At 29.9% G+C, this 17,941-nt stretch overlaps 1 non-coding gene across 1 annotated transcript; it reads right to left on the bottom strand.

Annotated features, from left to right (window-relative positions):
* Positions 1-1,710: 1,710 nt before the first annotated feature.
* Positions 1,711-1,782, bottom strand: TRNAM-CAU (transfer RNA methionine (anticodon CAU)). Its single transcript has one exon. It is a non-coding gene; the product is annotated as a tRNA-Met (tRNA).
* Positions 1,783-17,941: the final 16,159 nt, after the last annotated feature.

The raw sequence follows: 17,941 nt of genomic DNA, 5'->3' as shown, positions 1-17,941 counted from the left end.
GCTTAGTTGCTGTTGTTTATCTTAAAAAGCAATGCTTTGTTTGACGTGATTGATAAATTATAGTCTAACAGACGAAAATATTTGTAATGAAGTTGAGAAAACATAAGCAACGTACAATCTAAAGTAAAATAGGCAAAAATCACATCCAATGATGGTAAAAATATGTGTAGAACAGATTTAATTAGTTTACAAAGGCTCTGATTATTCATTGTTTAATTTACCAGCAGGCACTTTGAGGGAAATATCTCAATCTATCATGTGTTATTGAGCCAATTATGTCAGCTGTGAACTAAACTTTCTTTTTTTTTCAAGTATACTGACTAATATCCTGATAATATACAGCTGTTCATTGGTTCAGTCACTGTAATAATTTATCATTGCTTACATAACGTAACAATTCTGAATGGCTTTGAAAATTAGCCTTTGCTTCAAATATCATGGGATTTCTTAACAACTTTTACTTAAAACTGCAATGAAAAATAGTACTCATATATATTAAACTTACACTGTGATAAAGCTATTTCAACGACAACTAGCGTAAATTCAGTCACTGTTGATGTCAATTGGTTTTATGTTTTTTCTACTGTGTTAAAAATTGCAAAATAAATAAAGTCTCTTTCCTACAAATAATTCTGAGCTCGAACTGAAGTTTTAGCAGTTTTTTCGAATCTTAATGCAAGTGCAGATTCATTTTGACTTTTAAAAATCAATTGAGAAACTTTCAATTAACCTTCAATTGGTAGTAATTAATGAACTAAAAGTAATTACACGCTAGAAGGCAAATTCCAAGTAATAAAATAATTGAATTCTTGAAATGTGTCCTTCAGGTGAAGAATATGATCAATTAAAACCATTTACTTGAAAAAAGACATTTTCAAACATGAAGCGCATTAATATAATTTCAGGTCAGCATTAACAGATGATCATTTTAAATACATTTTGACGATAGGAAGTGATGAACTTTGAACCGCAATTTGCTGAAATATTATCTCAAAAAAAGCAATTACATTATTTTCTCAAGTAAAGCTTATTACTAGAGACATATATTTTTCGTAATTTGCGATAAATTCATTAATTCATAATATATTGAAATTGATAAAATAAATACATATATGCAAACAAGTTTTAAAAAATTACGTTCTTTACTTTTTTTTTAATTCTGGCTCGTTTAAGCCATAGTTTTTTATGAAGTATACTTTACAAGCTCACTAAAACATAATAAAAAATTATATCAAAAAATAATTTATATATTTAATTAAATTAATAAACTCTCAAAATACATTAAAATTTTAAACTTTTGCTTTGTTTTACGAATACGAGATTATTTATGCATCAACCTAAATTACTCTTGGAGTAATTTGTCGCGGCTACTTTTTCACAAGATTGCATTACTTCACGTGGCCATAGGGGCGTGCGCCCTGACTGCTCGATTTCATCACGCGAGGGTTTGCAGTCACCCTGTTAGTTCTGGTGTGTGTCAAGGGATGGCCACGGCGTAATTAATATTTTTTTGCAGGAGTCGGAGACAGAGCATTAGTCGTAGCGACCAGACGCTTTCCGATGTTAACGAGCCTTCACTCGGCAGTGTATGATTAATAAGGCCGTTGAAAGGACGCATAAACCAATGTCACTTAGGGTTAGGGTTGGATGTTGTATATAGTCATATTTAATAAAGAAATCTAACAAAATAAAATAATAAATAAAAAAGTTTAGCAGAACGTGGTTTCGATCCACGGACCTCTGGGTTATGGGCCCAGCACGCTTCCGCTGCGCCACTCTGCTTATATTCCTCCCGATGCAAAATATTCATATGCACTAGGATATAATAGGACGCGTATGACGTCACACTAATACAGCCATAACTTAATCAATCAAAGACCATGAATTTGTTTTTTTACGCATTGTCATTGTCCACTCGTATTTGTATAGCAAATTTATTACCCATTAATAATAAATTGTGAACTTATTCTCTTACATGGATAATTATTAAATTGTGATACATATTTACTATTTATTATATTTATACTGTTACATAGTTAGTCTTCTATCGTCTGCACAAAAAATAAAATAATTTTGTTAAATATTCCCGAAGTTTATTAACTAAAAAAATCTGATTCTTGCGACGAGTATAGTAAAATGATTTTTTAAATAGATTTTAATTACATTTGCACTACATAATAGATGATTACCTGGTATAGTTTTTTTATGATTGGGAATAGGAGTTGATTTTTTGCAATTTGATATCACACAATGCAATCTAGTATCTGTTCTTCCCCGAGCGTTATTTTTTTAAAGTAATACTTATATTTTTTTATTTTTTTCACAATGATCAAAACAAATCACCATCGCAGCATCAACAAGGACATCATTTCGAGATTGATTTCGCCATTGCACCTCGGGGAGTTGCCATAACTTTTCGCGGTGCGCGATCGTTAAGCTCAAATGAATCGTATAATGTTCGAAGGGCTTGACCCTTGAATGACGGGGGGTCGGTGGTTCGAACCCCACGTCCCCAAGGAATGTAACTCTTTTCATAGCCGAATTGGGGGCACGATGCCACTATCATTATTTATACAATTCAGTTAGCGCGCACGCCACTGTTCACATTTCCGCCTAATGAGCCCTCTGTTGCTGCAATCCATGTTCTGCGAATTTGTTTTGACAACTTAATACGGATGCATATGCACGCTCCTGTGGAAACGTGTCATTAACTTACGAACCACCCTGTATTTTAAATCTTATATGATATAAATTACCCTTTCTAGATTGCGTTATATTTTACTGATCAATGGGACGACATTCGTTTATGTTATTGATAATTATCACAATATATGGTTCGAAACATGTTTGAAAACTGATCAAGTTATGCGCTGAATATTATAATTTATTTTTCAGTTGCCTGCATTGTGTGTTCAAAATGTCCGTGTGAATTCTTCCATACTAAATTTATCTAAGTGTGATCTAAATTATTTATAGGTAGCATTGAAGTTGGTTAGCATTTGTGTATACTTTTAATTTTTAATTCATTATTTTACAGTATGGTGGCGTGATAGTTTTATAACCAGTCGTAAAATTAAAACAAGCAGTTCACTGCATAAATTATACTGTAGGATTGCGTGTTTTGATAGTGCAACTCATTGGGGTGACATACTTAATTTTTATATAATATAAAAAAACCGTGATAAATTTATGTTTTAATTATTGTGGATTGGTAATAAATATCTAAAACCGATAATTCCTGCAATACAGTTTTATATTTTAATTTCCATTATTACAATTATATTATAAAACAATTTGTTATTTTATCTGGTTAGAATAAAAATGCAATAAAACATTGTTGATTTAGAGTAAATACAGAAATATATACATATATATATATATATATATATATACATTGTTTTATAATTTTAACATTTTCATTATTTTTACTATATAATATATCTATTACGTCATATTTTAATATTTAATTTGTATATATATATAGACAAGATGTATTACTAGAAAAAAAATATAAAAATAAAGTAAGGGGTATATACTTAATAATTGGTAATTAACTTTATTAATACCGAAATTAACGTCATTTTTTAATAATGCTTAAAAAAGAACTGTTTAATTTTAATGATTGAAAATATAATTTTATTTTAAATACAATATATGACCTTCTCCCATCTTTCAGAAAGTTTTATTGGCATAAAATGTTCGAGGCTTTGATGCAAAATATTCCGATAGCTCCCTTTTCACACTTTTTTCCGTATATAGAATGTTGCATTATTCGAAATAAATGGTAGTTGGAAAGAGCAAGGTCTAGAGATTAAGGTGGATAAAATAAAACGTTCCTTGGTGTCATATATGGATGTAAATTTTCGTGTTGTAGAACTATTCGACTTTAGTTGCCAAGTTCAGACTGTTTTTTTTACTTTTTCATGCAGATAATCCGTCTAATAACAATATAAACTTGCTGTTATTGTTTGGCCAGGTTTATGAGTTTCTTAATGCACAATCCCTTTGTAATCTCATCATACATATAAAATAACTTGGGCTTCGAAATAGGTTTTTCTAGCTGATTTTTGAAATTTAAAATTTTATATTTAAACGTACTGCTACGAGAGGTAACAAATTGTTTAATACGACCTTTGATACAATTAATATGTAAAAAAGTAATTTGATATTAACTTATTTATATCTATGTATAGAATTTTAACTGGTCTTTTTAGTTACAACATTTTAGTTCTTCATATATTAATTTTTTTTTCTATGCTAGTTTTATAAATATTTATTTTCTCAACAATCCTATATACATATATGGCAAATATATCATAAAAATATATCTGTTATTGAATCTAATTTATTATACTGTAAAAAATATTTTCTAGTTTGTATTATAAAATATATTTATGTTATTTTTAACAGCACTGTAGCACAGACGAAAGAGGCACGAAACACGGAATTTCCGTTTTAATTTAATAGATTATCGTTATGAAGTGTGCTCAATGTTTACCTAATGACTGTCACGTTCCCTTCATACTGCCGAGTAGTTATATAAATTTCCACCATTTTATAAGTAGTTAATTTTATTAGGACAAACAACCTTTGACAGATACCCGCTCGTATATAACGGACATTTGCTTTTTTATACACGATTTTTTTCGACAACACCCAACGTTGGGAAGTTCAAACACAAAACGTTTCCCGACATTTTTGACAACGGGGAAAATATTTTTCAAGCACACGAACATTGTTTGTATCAATCAAACAACCTATAAACGAGCAGGCTATCAATTTCTACTAATTTATTAGCAAACCCAATTATTTTATTTATCAATGTAATTTGTATTTATTTTAAAGATACTATGAATTGAGGCAAATAAAATAAAGTTCAGTATCAAAATACCAATAATTTATTATGCGTTATTATTAAATTATTTTAAAAATACTTCTAATTGCATGATAAATTAATTGAACAGTCAATCGTCATTGTAACTAGTTGATTTACTTTTTAAGGTTCATGATTCAAGATAGCATCTTCTCATTGATCCAAGTACATTTTATATAAAATTGAGAGAGTCAATCAAAAAAAGATTGTATTGGTGTATTGGTCTCGCGTACTCAATTAATAATATTGGCCTGAATATGTTAATAATAAGCATTTGAAAAATTAGAAATTAGAATCTTGTTAAGCAGACTGCAACTAAATAAAAGAGAAATGATAGTTCCAGAAAAACGGTTGCATTTCATACGGGCTCACTTCAATAAGAGCTTCGTTGAAGACTAAGACAATTTCAGATCTTTCGTTCATCAAACTTTTCGAACCACTTGATCCTTGAAAGTACGTTGATTATTAACACGTTACTATTAACATTGCCTTAAATACAATATTTTTTTATTATTTAAAACTGATATGAGTTTCGACACGTTTTTTCTTACAAAAAAACACTACCGATATATAATTATGATCTGATCGTAATTTAAAAAAAAAACATACAAGTAAATGCAATCACTATCATATTACAGTAATATCGAGTGATTTTTCATGTGATACACTCTTCAATAAAATGACGTGACTTGCACAACGCGAATTTGTTTGCATAGTTCTTCGGTAGTTTCGTCAGATTATATTAATAAGCGCTTAGAAACACGCACAAATCTAATCAATTCGCTTAAACATATAAAATTTTAATTAAACACGTATACTGAAAATGTATCTCACTTTTTTTATGTCTACTTTTTCAGGTAAATAAACGAAAATATTTCACGAAAAATAAACACAAGGCAGACTCGGGCGATGTAATCAGTGGCGACAATTACCATCACGCGATTCAGGTAACCAAATTCATATTTTAATTATTACTTCCATTCCGAAATATGTCTGGTGAATGTTGCGTAGGATGCGTGTTGATAAAACGACCACATTCCTGATTTATAAATGTAATGTCTAGAATCAATGTCAAATTTAAATGATTTCTTTACCATCTACGAATATTAATTTAGTCTGAAAAATATTATTTTAAATGAAGATGAGTTGGAGAAAATTAATAACTCTTACGGTATTCTTATTTAGATTATTGCTTAAAATAATATATTAAACCTTTATATGCATGTGATGTTCCGCACCCGATCGTTTAATATGGGGTAATTAATGCAAATTGTAGGTGATATTTGTATAATGAGCAGGGGTCAGAGCTCGCATGCAGTCAGGATTACCCGACCATTATCGGTGCCATTCCCTCGTGCTGTTCATGGATTAAAACTAAATGTAATTATTGTAAAAGCTCACCCAAGATCATGCAAGCATAGATTCTAAATCAGATTGTTTGGTCTACTGCGAGGGTTGACAGGAGACGCATCGTTTTTACTAGTGACAATTGAAAGCAATAATAGAATAACATAATTTATTTTTATATTTTATTATATAAAAAAATATGATATTAGGTACATTCTGAATATATTTTAAATGTACTGTTTAAAGCTATATTATAAATAAAGATTTTTAATATCAATTAATCAATTCATATTATTTTAAATAAATTTAGTCTAATAGATTTTTACCACAACCCTTTTTAAAATAAATTCAATATAGTAACATATCATATTTTTTTGAAAATTTTATTTTAAATTTCAACAAAAAATAAAATAAATGTATCAAAAATCTTATTTCACAGTGTAATATTCGTAAAATATTATTTACAAATATTTCACTTAATCACTTCGGTTGATTTTAATATCAACGTAACGAATGATATGTAACAAAAACGTCGCGTGCTTGAAATTATGCAGGAAAAATCATCGAGATTTGTTATCTTAATAAAACAAAAGTGCATGTCTCTTCCGAACCAGCTAGGGTTGAAAAAGACCAGGGTGTCGGTCATGAAGGGTTATTAATTGTATTTTATTATGTAGCACAAACAATTTTCTCGACATGGTTAGCTTTTGCGATTTATAAGGATTGCGTAAAAATATAGTGTCTAAACTTTTTTTATATAAGCAATACATTAATTATTGCACGTGACACTTAATGGCTGACGAATTATTGGAATTGTCAAAGAACACCATCTCGAAGGAAACGGTTCTTCAATTGAGCTCAATGAAAAGTAATCAATGATCCCATAAACATCCAGTCAAAGACATCGGCTTTTCACAAAGACGGCTCGTAAATGTCGACTTCCTATTCAATTCTAACCTCGCGGTTGAAAAAAATGATATTTAATATGCACTCAGAGACTGTTACTGTTTAATTAATGCATATCGCCGTTGATATTTAGATTGATTTTACGGTTAACACAAATAAATGTTTTATAAATTGACGCACAAGGATTCTTCGAGATCGTTCAACCGAATGTGCTTAGCTCGTGGGAGTCATTAATAGCCAGGAGTGATTCCAGTTGAATCATTGGTTTGATTAATTAATTTGCTTATTATAGTCTTAATTGCGTAACTGGCGACCGCTGCTTTCGAAGCAACAGACTTCGTTGGGTGTACAGTGCGACTCTGAAGGGACGGCTGTGCCTAGTAATATTTGTTGTTGATAAAATGTATTTATTTATCATTTTTTTTGTATTCAATCTCTGATTTTATTATTTTAAGTAATGGGAGTTAATTATAAAATCTATGATCATTATTACATATAACATATAATTTAAAAATTAATCAGCCTATAAATAAAATATATAGTAAAAATATATTCCTGTATATTTTAATTCAGTATATTAAAAAATATTTATTTTTCGTGGCTGCTAAATGTGTCACTCGAACGGAAATATACGGAATAGCGATCATTTAATGAAAATTCCACCTTCCTTATTTTAAAATTCCATTTTCTAAGATCGTTGTCAAAGAAGTAGATAGATACAAAGCCCGAGTAGCATGGTCGCTGCTTTGACTGATTTATACCCCAAAGCCAATACGATCGAGAAGATTACAATTCCACAGAGCGCTTGCTAACTTTAGCAGTCGGCCTACTTAAAACTACAACCGGTAGAAAGGCGCCCCCCAGAGAACCAGCCACTGGCTGCACCTATGCTCCTCAAAAGATCAACGCGACAGCGCTTCCTTATTGGCTGCTTTCTTAATCATCAGCATGCAATTACATTCAGAGTTTTTTAAAAACTCTTACACATCGCTGCGATATCGAATTGCAGTAGCAACAAGTAATAATTTAGTGAGTATGGTTAATAGTGTTTTTCATTTCTCGAAAAATGAGAAATTGATCTAAATTTCTTGAGGGTTCTCGAAAATTTTAGATAGATGAAAAATATCTAGTATGCAGTATATATCTTTTAATATTAAAAATCTTACAGTTTATTTCACTTATAACAATTTTGGTTAATAGTTACGCATCAAATTAAATTATGTTTAATGATTAAAAATATAAGCGACCGCGAAAAATTATAAAATATTTATTAAAATGCATGAGTAATTTATTACTTTATATTTAATTATTATATAATATATTATTAATATTTTGACTTACATTTTTAATGCATGTATAATTAACTTATTTATTCACTTTCAATAATATAATATTTTTCATCTTATAACTAAACACCTTATCGTATGATTTATATAGTTTTTAGATTAAAAAATATAATTTTGTTTAATTTAGCTGAGGAACAAATTTTTGTTAAAGACGTTATACTATATACATTTTTAAGACGTTGATTCTTGCATTCCTATTTTTTTTATTGACTGGCGAATGTTCGAGGAGGTCAAAACAAAATGATTGCTTATCGTTATTCTTAAAGTTGGTCATAAATCTTTTCAGTGTTAGTCCAAAATCCCTGTCCCTTTTCTCACTACCTGCTCTGAATAAAGCTGTGAATTTACCATTTTAACCACTACTTATTTTTAAAAACTCTAGCTGTTAATTAATGTATTAAACACTATGTTTTAAAAATTGTAACTATTAAAAAATATTTGTATAAATTAAATTTATAAAAAGAAACATTCTTTGAAAATTCTCGTGAAATCTTCAAATTTCTTAAGTAAAAAGAAATCTTCATTTTGTAATAAAAAAAAACACTAGCTCCATCCTATTATTTTCATTGAACCAGGTAACTAAAGGAATAAATTGCCTCAACACTACATTACACTTTAAACCCTTATCTATCCATGATTTGAGTGATTGTGTGATATTTGGTAAATACAGTTTCTTCTTCTTCGACTAACAACAAGCAAGCAGCAGATAGAATACATAATGTTTTCAACTGCGTTTTTAGCTCTGCGTGTGATATCTCTAGACCTGAATATCTTGACATTTTTAATTTTCAAGATGCATTTATTCTTCAAGGGTCTTCATCTGTAGTTATAAGTTTGTAATGAATCGTTCAAAGTTGCTTTGACTATTATTAAAAAAATACTACTGCCATTAAAACACTTGCTTCTTTTTCATTGATTTCTGCCATAAATTTGTTTTCTTAATCTTTGTCATAAGAGAGCCTCAGATACTATGTTACCATCGATTTAACATAATATTTATATGTATGTCTTATTAACACTTTCACCGCCGATAGCTTCATAAAAGTCATCAAGAAAATCGATAGGACTCATTGAGCATCCAAATGTTCCATAAACCTTTAAGCCTAATAAAATGATTATTTAATATGATTTAAGGCTGTAAATCACTTGAATTTATTGAGCTATATTATTTTTTTAAATATGGCATGAGCAGGTGCTCCCCACATATTAACGAATTTCGAAATGGCACGCAAAAATGAAAGGGTTAAAAATTCTTATCATAATATTTTTTTTAATAAAAATGACTTATTCGCTATATCAAACGAAATCTCAAACTATTTTTTAAACTTCAAATCTTTTTTTTATATTAACATACATTTTTATGCGTACTTGAAGAGTATATGTATACAATCATAATAAAATTAGGCGCTAGAATATGATTAAACTATAAAGTATGCATTTAAAACATCCTTTTTAAAATATATGGATTTTATTTGTTAATTTTTATATTTTTATTGTTAATATTAATTTATAAATTATGTAATTACAAACTGTAATACAAACTGTTTTTCTATAAAGTGAATTTATTCTTTATCAAAATGTGATTAAGAATGTCAATTTATGTGTTGCTAAACGTAATATTTATTTTATGTATATTTTATTGTCCATAAAAATGATAGATAAACGATCATGGACCCACCAAAAGATCTGTCTATAACGAGTGATTGAGCAGAAGTACTTACGGGCGCGACATTTGTTAGGATGCGGGCCCTTCGAAAGCTCAGCGCCACAAGTTAAATTAAACAAAATTTAGATAAAAATCTCTCATCATAAAAAAACGGGCGGTAAAAAAGCAGTCAGTCTCCACAAATTTGTGTGCATGAGTCACACCACTGTGGAAATTAACAACCAATGAAGCGCGCAATAAACACGAAACGAATCGCTTTTTTCATTATCGATTAATCACGATGACACGGAATTAGTTAATTTACTGCCGCATTCTACGTATCCAATATCCATAATATACATTTGTGTGTATTTTATATTGTTTTACGGTATCTAAATACATAGTATACGAATTCGATATGTCGATGACACAGAATTCATAGGCAAAACCAAAGAAAAAACGTATCATAAAAGAAAGATGTAAATATGCTCATTCAGACGAGATTCATTGTTAACTGACTGATGCTATAATAGCTCCATGGTTCACTTTTTGATTTTAGAATACTAAAGCAAAGATAGCTTTGCAACTAACTAGCCAGTATGGCATCGCGTGGAGGCTGAATAAAATTTACTATGCCTTGAATACATTGATTGGAATTTTGCAGATAATATGGTGATGTGTCAGTATTTATTTCAATATAAAGAAATGCTAGATTGTTTCTATAGATTTTCCGTACTAGTATAAACGTAATATATACTTTACAGCGTCTAATATTAAATAAAATTAAATTTATTTTTATTAAATTAAGTGTATATTTCAGCTTGAACTAAAATAGAATTTCCGGTCGATCTGTAAAGGCAATTTAAATATTTTCTTTAAAAATTAGATTGAATATGCTGACATTAAATATTTACGATTTGTATAGCAAAATTAAAAAAATCAATATAATTTTTTCTGTTATAGATTAATATACTAAAATTTTGATTGAATAATTCGCCGCCCCATTGCCCCCACCGCATACTTTGCACCTTAAGAAAAAACAACCCCATTCGATATAAAGTATTGCACATACCGTCATGTGTACGCAACGAAAATAAAAATTAATGACAAGGAAGAAATCTTCGTGGAACGTTTTCGTACCTTCTTTGCCAGACGTTTTCAACCCCCCGGCTCAGGGATTCGCCCCAGCTAATTCACAATATCCGCGTTTCGAAAGGGTCGTTATGTCACCCCTTTTTTGTTTCAGTTATCAATTGCCACAGTGTTTAGGCGACATACGCGGCGAGGCAAGTCTACCGTGAAAGGGGGTCCGCGCCCCCCGGGGGCGCAGCTCCCGCCCGCGGGGGTGCCGCAATATTTATTTATCCCCCACAAAACGACGGCTTAGGGGTGCTTTGTTGAGTGAGCTATGCTTAATATCGTTATTATATAGGCCAATGATATTTGCGATGATCATTTGTAACAATATTTGCTTTTCAATGTAAAAAGGATTCCATACATGTACTACTACAAAATAATTCGTTACATAATAACTTTTACTAGTATTGAACACATTGAAATATTTTATCTGATTATAAAAAAAACGCCTGGTTTTTTTGTAACAGTTTATTTTATATATAAATTAAAATATATGTAAAGACTTGAAAGTTTAAGAGTTGTATTATTGTCGGCTGTGATTTTGTAAAGCAGATGGGATCTGTCACGATGTGTTCCTGTCATAATACTGGACAATATGCTGATGTTTCCATTCAATGGCATATAGGTCTTATCTTTTATAATGTTGGTTCAAGACAGCTCTGGTGAATAGGGCCGCCAAGAGTGAACCCGGGCCCTGGGAAAACAATGATTTCCGATCTAATAACAAAAATAGCATTTTTTATTTTTTTTAACGTCAAATATAATTTCTTGAATAAATAAGAATAGGTACGAGTTCCCTTTTTAAGCTGCAAATTAATATAAAAATTAGCCACCGTTACGACATATAATATTTTCTGAAATAATATTATATGCAAAATATTTTAAATATGCATTAAAAATTATTAGAATTATGTACTTATAATATTTATCAGATAATAAGTCATATTTTATTTGCTGCTCAGAGTTGCCATATAGTAAATTTCCAGTCCAGGTCAAAAGCAATGAAATCGTGCCATCGCGGTGAAAACGCTCGATTATCAAGCGTTCCAATTAAGATATTTTATAACAATATTACGTGTGAGAATCGAATAAAGCACATCTAAACCGAATTTTGACCAATAGGAGAGCGCAAAAAACAATTATCTCTTCTCAGAAGTCAAAAATCCACGTCAAAAGCAATAAAATCGTGCCGTCGCCGTCGCAGTGGAAACGCTCGTTACCGAGCGTTTCCACCGCGACGACGTCGACACGATTTTATTGCTTTTGACGTGAATTTTTGCCTTCTGAGAAGTGATAATTGTTTTTGCGCTCTCCTATTGACCAAAATTCGCTTTGAATATACTTTGATCAGCTCTCTTATATTATAAATCTATAATAATCTTGACAAGGATAGCTATCCTATTTTTAAAACATAGTGTAATATCGAAATGTAGACAAACTGTGGAGCAATATGTGAGATGTCTGTATGTACTTATTCTTCTACTTATTTTCTCCTAAGAAATGAGTTGGCTTAGTTTTTATTTTGGACTGGACATAATAAAAGTTCTAAAACTTAGAAATGGTTCTCACAGAACTACGTTTAATATTAAAGCGTTTACTAACAGTAAAGAAAGAAGCTGCACTTTTTCTGTAATATAAAAAAACTTACTCCTGGAAAATTGAAATAGAAAAGATTTTATAAATGATTATTTTACATAGCAGATGTTTTTTATCATATGCATGGGATATTTTTTCTAATTCAAAGCCATAAAATCGCCATTATAATATACAGATACTAACTTGGTAAAAAGAGTGCTTGAGAAATATTAAGCTCTTTGTTAGAATACAAATATAATACATTTAAAAATATGGTAAAATATTAATTTCATATATACAATCAATATCACTTATAAAGCTTCAGTATATTATAAAAATATGTCGAAATTTTTTGGTACCTACATAATTACTAATATAATTTAAAAATGAAATTATTAAACAAACTCTCTCCGATATTTGAGCAACTGATTTTATAGAAGTGTGCATGTGTATGGTGCTAAGCTGTCAGTCATTATCTATCACAAATTAAATAAATATATCTAGGAATTAAAAAAAAACATTATTGACATTTTGGAAATTATGTTATTATTTTTGAAAGCTATGCCACAATCTTTATATTGCTCGTACATTATGTTATCAGGACTTATATTTAGGATTTCGGATCATGCGTATATTTAAACCATACAACTCTGTCGGTCTGTTTGTACGTTTTATCAAACCGAATGTGATTTATGGCGGTCCAATAAAACGCCATATGCTCCAACAGAATGTTACTGAGATAAACTGAGGATTGACGGAATGAAAGTTTGTTGTTTGGGTATAGATATACATATATATACATATAAATATTGATTTATTCAAATTAAAACTATTTAGTTATTGTAATAATATGATTAATTTGTAAATATAAATATGTATTATACAACATAAAGATTACAATAATCCTTACATGATATTGTGATAACAAATCTTTTATACGATTTATTACCACTCATATTATAAAATATCTGAAGATATGAAATTTAACAACTATATAATGATTATGTATTAAGCTTTATTGCACTAAAGTAATCATTACACATTAAGTATCTTATTGAAAAATATTCAAAATAAACCGTAAAACAATACACAAATAAATGTTTTATTATTGCATTGTATATTTGACACTTATCTAATCGTAGAATATTTTTATTGTTGATTTTAGGCACGTGATTCATCGTATGATTTTCGGAACAAGATATGAATCCAAAAGTGGTGAATAAATAGTATGTATATCAGACATTGTCATATATCTTGCGTTTTAGTTTAATTAAACATAACCGCCGTTTTGAACCTCGTACCGCACATTGACGAGGACACTAAATCAAACTGGGACCGTAAATATATCAACGCGTAACCGCTAATCCTCCATCTTATATACGGCATATGCTTAATTTGGTCGGCAGATAACGGTCATATATGGGCCTGTGTAGGATTATAATTGTTTATTTGCAAAAACATGGATTTGCTAATTTAAGAGACCACCAAGCAAGCATTTTTAGCTAGAGAAAACTAAATATTAAATAGTGCTTAGTATTTTTTTAAATTTAAAGTCAAACTACAAATGCTATATTATATTAAAAAAATATATATATATAAGTATCAATTCTGTGCCAAGTTCGTTTTGTTTGAAACTTTAGATAAAGTTGTTGTTTATAGAAATGTCGGTACAAAAAAGCAAACAGGTATCGTAAATTAAAATCATGTATTGTAGAAGAGACGCATTTGATAAATAATGTAATGGAACGTCATCCATTATTTCTAAGCAATTCACTTAAAAATAATAATAAAAAATCGTTTTATCGTTTAATTATCGATGGATCAAGAATATTGTTTTATTAAAATTTTATTTTATTAATTATTAATGGTGTTGAAATTGAGACTTAAAATATATTAAAGGCTTTTATAGACTTAAAATCTCTATCTTAATTTTAAAAAGTAAATATACTTGGTCTTGAAATATTTTTATCTATTATGTCGGCACTTTAATAAATAAAATATATATAAAAAGCAGCATTTTTTTGTTTTCACGTGTTCTATTTAGCTCTTAGCTATTCGTTGATATATATTTTTAGTGCATTCAGTTTAAAACCACACTACGCGAACAGTCCTTCCGTCGCGAAAATGCCGCCACCAAGCAAGTGCCGCCTGGGGTGGTCCACCTCACCCCACTTCTAGCTACGCCACTGCTATTACATACAGCTAAATATACTTTTAAAACATTTTAAATATAACTAAATTATTTATGGGGGAAAAAATATAAATACGCTTAATTTGATTTCATTGATTTATTTATTCATATAAATAAAAAGTTAAGATTATGTAAAATTGCTTTGTTATATGTTTTTATTTATTCAGAAAACTATGCTATTCGAGTCTTAAATTTGTATTATTTATTACTATAATGAGTAGTAAAATAATGTGTCTTTATAATTTTTTTATCCAATTACTTATTACAAACCGATGATATTTAATATATTAATTATATTATCTGTTAGGTTAGAATAAGTTGATTTATATAGCCATAACACAAATAATTTTTGTCAGCTTGTTTAGATTAGGTGAGGCCTTTAACCAATATATATTATTATCGTATGGTAACATATTATTACATTTTTAATATTAAAAATACTACTTAAATAGTTTTAATTTTATTTATCTACATCTTATAAGTAACAGTTAAAATAATTATGGCTACATTTAAAAGAAGTTAATTATATTATGGCCAAATAAAAAATAAATAACACACAAATTTTGGCTTAAAATTGTCCCATAGTATTATATTTTCATAGATAAATTTGTTTTTATATAAATAGTAAAACATTGATTTTTTTATTATAAATCAAATAATCTTAGCCATACAAGCTTTCTCATTGCTTCATGATGGCTATTATAAAAACAATAATTTAGAAAACAGATATGGGGTACACCTAAGATAGATTAGTACCATCTCATACATTTTTTCAGCTCCTCACAGCTATTACCAAAAACTTCCTTGTATTTGCTTGTTAAGAAGCTGGACGTCTCGTTCAATAGGAGTGTTCTCAAGCGTTGATATCTTGGCCGCAACGAGGAAGAATAAGGGACGCGATCACGACTCTAAAATCATTGACGGGTTGTCGACCTACCCCCTTAGCAATTTTTAAAAGTTATTTATTGAACGCAATAAATTGATTCGTAACCCTGTTAGCAAAAATGCAGTAGGATACAAATACGGATACGACACATACTCTCTCTTGTAGAGATATCTCATAAAAATCTTTGATTCTTCTCCAGTAACAAGAAGTATTTCGCTTTACTCGGATTTCAGACAGAAGTTTAACTACGTGTTATCCATTGCGTGCCAAGGCCTCACGAGTCCAACCCTTCGGGTGGGCACCCAGCTTGTGATGGCCGGGTGAGCAGTTCCCTACAGTCCGCGAATAGTCAATAAATTATTTAAGTGACACGCGTTCCGCATAACGAAGCCGAGCATGCTTAAAGCCATATCGCAAACATTGACGACGTGTATAGAAAATCTCTATCCTTTACTTTGAACGTCACTCAAGTTATCAACAATAGCTGTAAGAAAATTCTGCCAGGCAAGGGATCTGTAAAATGTGACAATGTGACTTTTGGCGATGCTGAAAGGTAGTCAATTGTCGATCGACCATCTCCACAGCAACTCCAGGTCCTTCTGTAAAGAAAGTGAATCCGAATTTGTGCAAATACTCTAAAACGCTTTTAGGTCATTAACATAAAAAATATTCCGAGTTAATATATATTATAATTTTAAACTAAGCTGTAATTTAAAACTTGACTACTCTTACCGTTATGTAACTGTTTGTTACTTAAACAGGTGTAAAAAGTTTAGCATTCTGTGAAAAAGATCAATATAAAATATTTGTTCATAGAGTTTCAATTAAAGTGCGCCCCTGCAATTTGCACATTTCTATTTATATACGTCATTGTAATGTTTTGTTCGAACGGTTTGTATAACCGATGCCACATCGTCGTGATAGTCTAACATTGGTTGTGGGGCGAGGGGGTCGAATTTAACAATGGGTAATTTGATAATCTACCTTTTGTGATACTTGTCTTTTGAATTTCTATAGAGGGACTAAAACCCTTTGTTAGACGGCAAATTATAGGGCCGCGAGTGCGAGAAGACGTTAAATAAAGCGTGACTTTATATATTTACATTCGAGGCAACCTAGTCCGGCTTAATTAGCCGACGTTTTCCTACAGTACATTTTTGTCTATGTTTTCCCCCATAAGAGGGTTATTTTTTGATAAATTTTAAATACGGAAAATATGTTAATAATTCTAATTCAGCGCATCCCTTGCAAAAGAAAGATGATTTGTTATCCGTTCCCCTGGATTATTTCATAAAAACCTTTTGTATGGTAATCATTGTGCGCCGAGCGCCGGAGAGAAATCGCTTCAGAGAATGGGATTTTTCCTAGAGGATTATGGATGGATTACGTATGAAAAATGGAAAGTGTGATGATATAATCGGCTTTTGTGCTCTGTGTTTGGAAGCTTTGCGCTAATAAGCATCTGACGAGGATTCGTGATATGAATAATTTTTAAAGTGTTCTCCCAGGTGTATTCTTATCAAAGAATAATTGCTACAAGTATAATAAAAGGTTTATTAATTTATTATAATTATATTTTTTTAACTATAATATATATAATATTCAATTTAATTTTAATTAAATGTAGTTATATAATAATGCATATGGTTATAAATAATCCTTTTCGCGTTTAATAAAAATACAAATTTCCACCCCAACAAGTGTTTTATAAGCGCAGTCTTTTCATTAAGAGCGAAGAGCTTATCACTCGATTAGACAGAGATGGGTTAATAAAGGGGCGGCGCTGGGTGATATAGGCACCCAATAATTGCACAATACCCAATGAGATGCACAGATTTATTCATCAGACAAAACTTTAAGATTCCATTCTTTCATAGTATTAGCTTATGTTTACAGAAATATTTATTATTACTTTATAATATACTTTACATTATAATCTAATATATAGTTTAAAAAAATATTGCATAGATTTATTAAAATTATTTTCAATTATTGGTTTAATAAAAGTAGATTGTATGTTTCAAAACAATATTAA

Source organism: Plectrocnemia conspersa, unplaced genomic scaffold (genome assembly GCF_051122295.1).
Source record: "Plectrocnemia conspersa isolate PC_06_02 unplaced genomic scaffold, ASM5112229v1 ptg000004l, whole genome shotgun sequence".
NCBI classification, from domain to species: domain Eukaryota; kingdom Metazoa; phylum Arthropoda; class Insecta; order Trichoptera; family Polycentropodidae; genus Plectrocnemia; species Plectrocnemia conspersa.
Note: the sequence above shows the minus strand (reverse complement) of the source record. Positions and strands in the feature narration are given on the sequence as shown.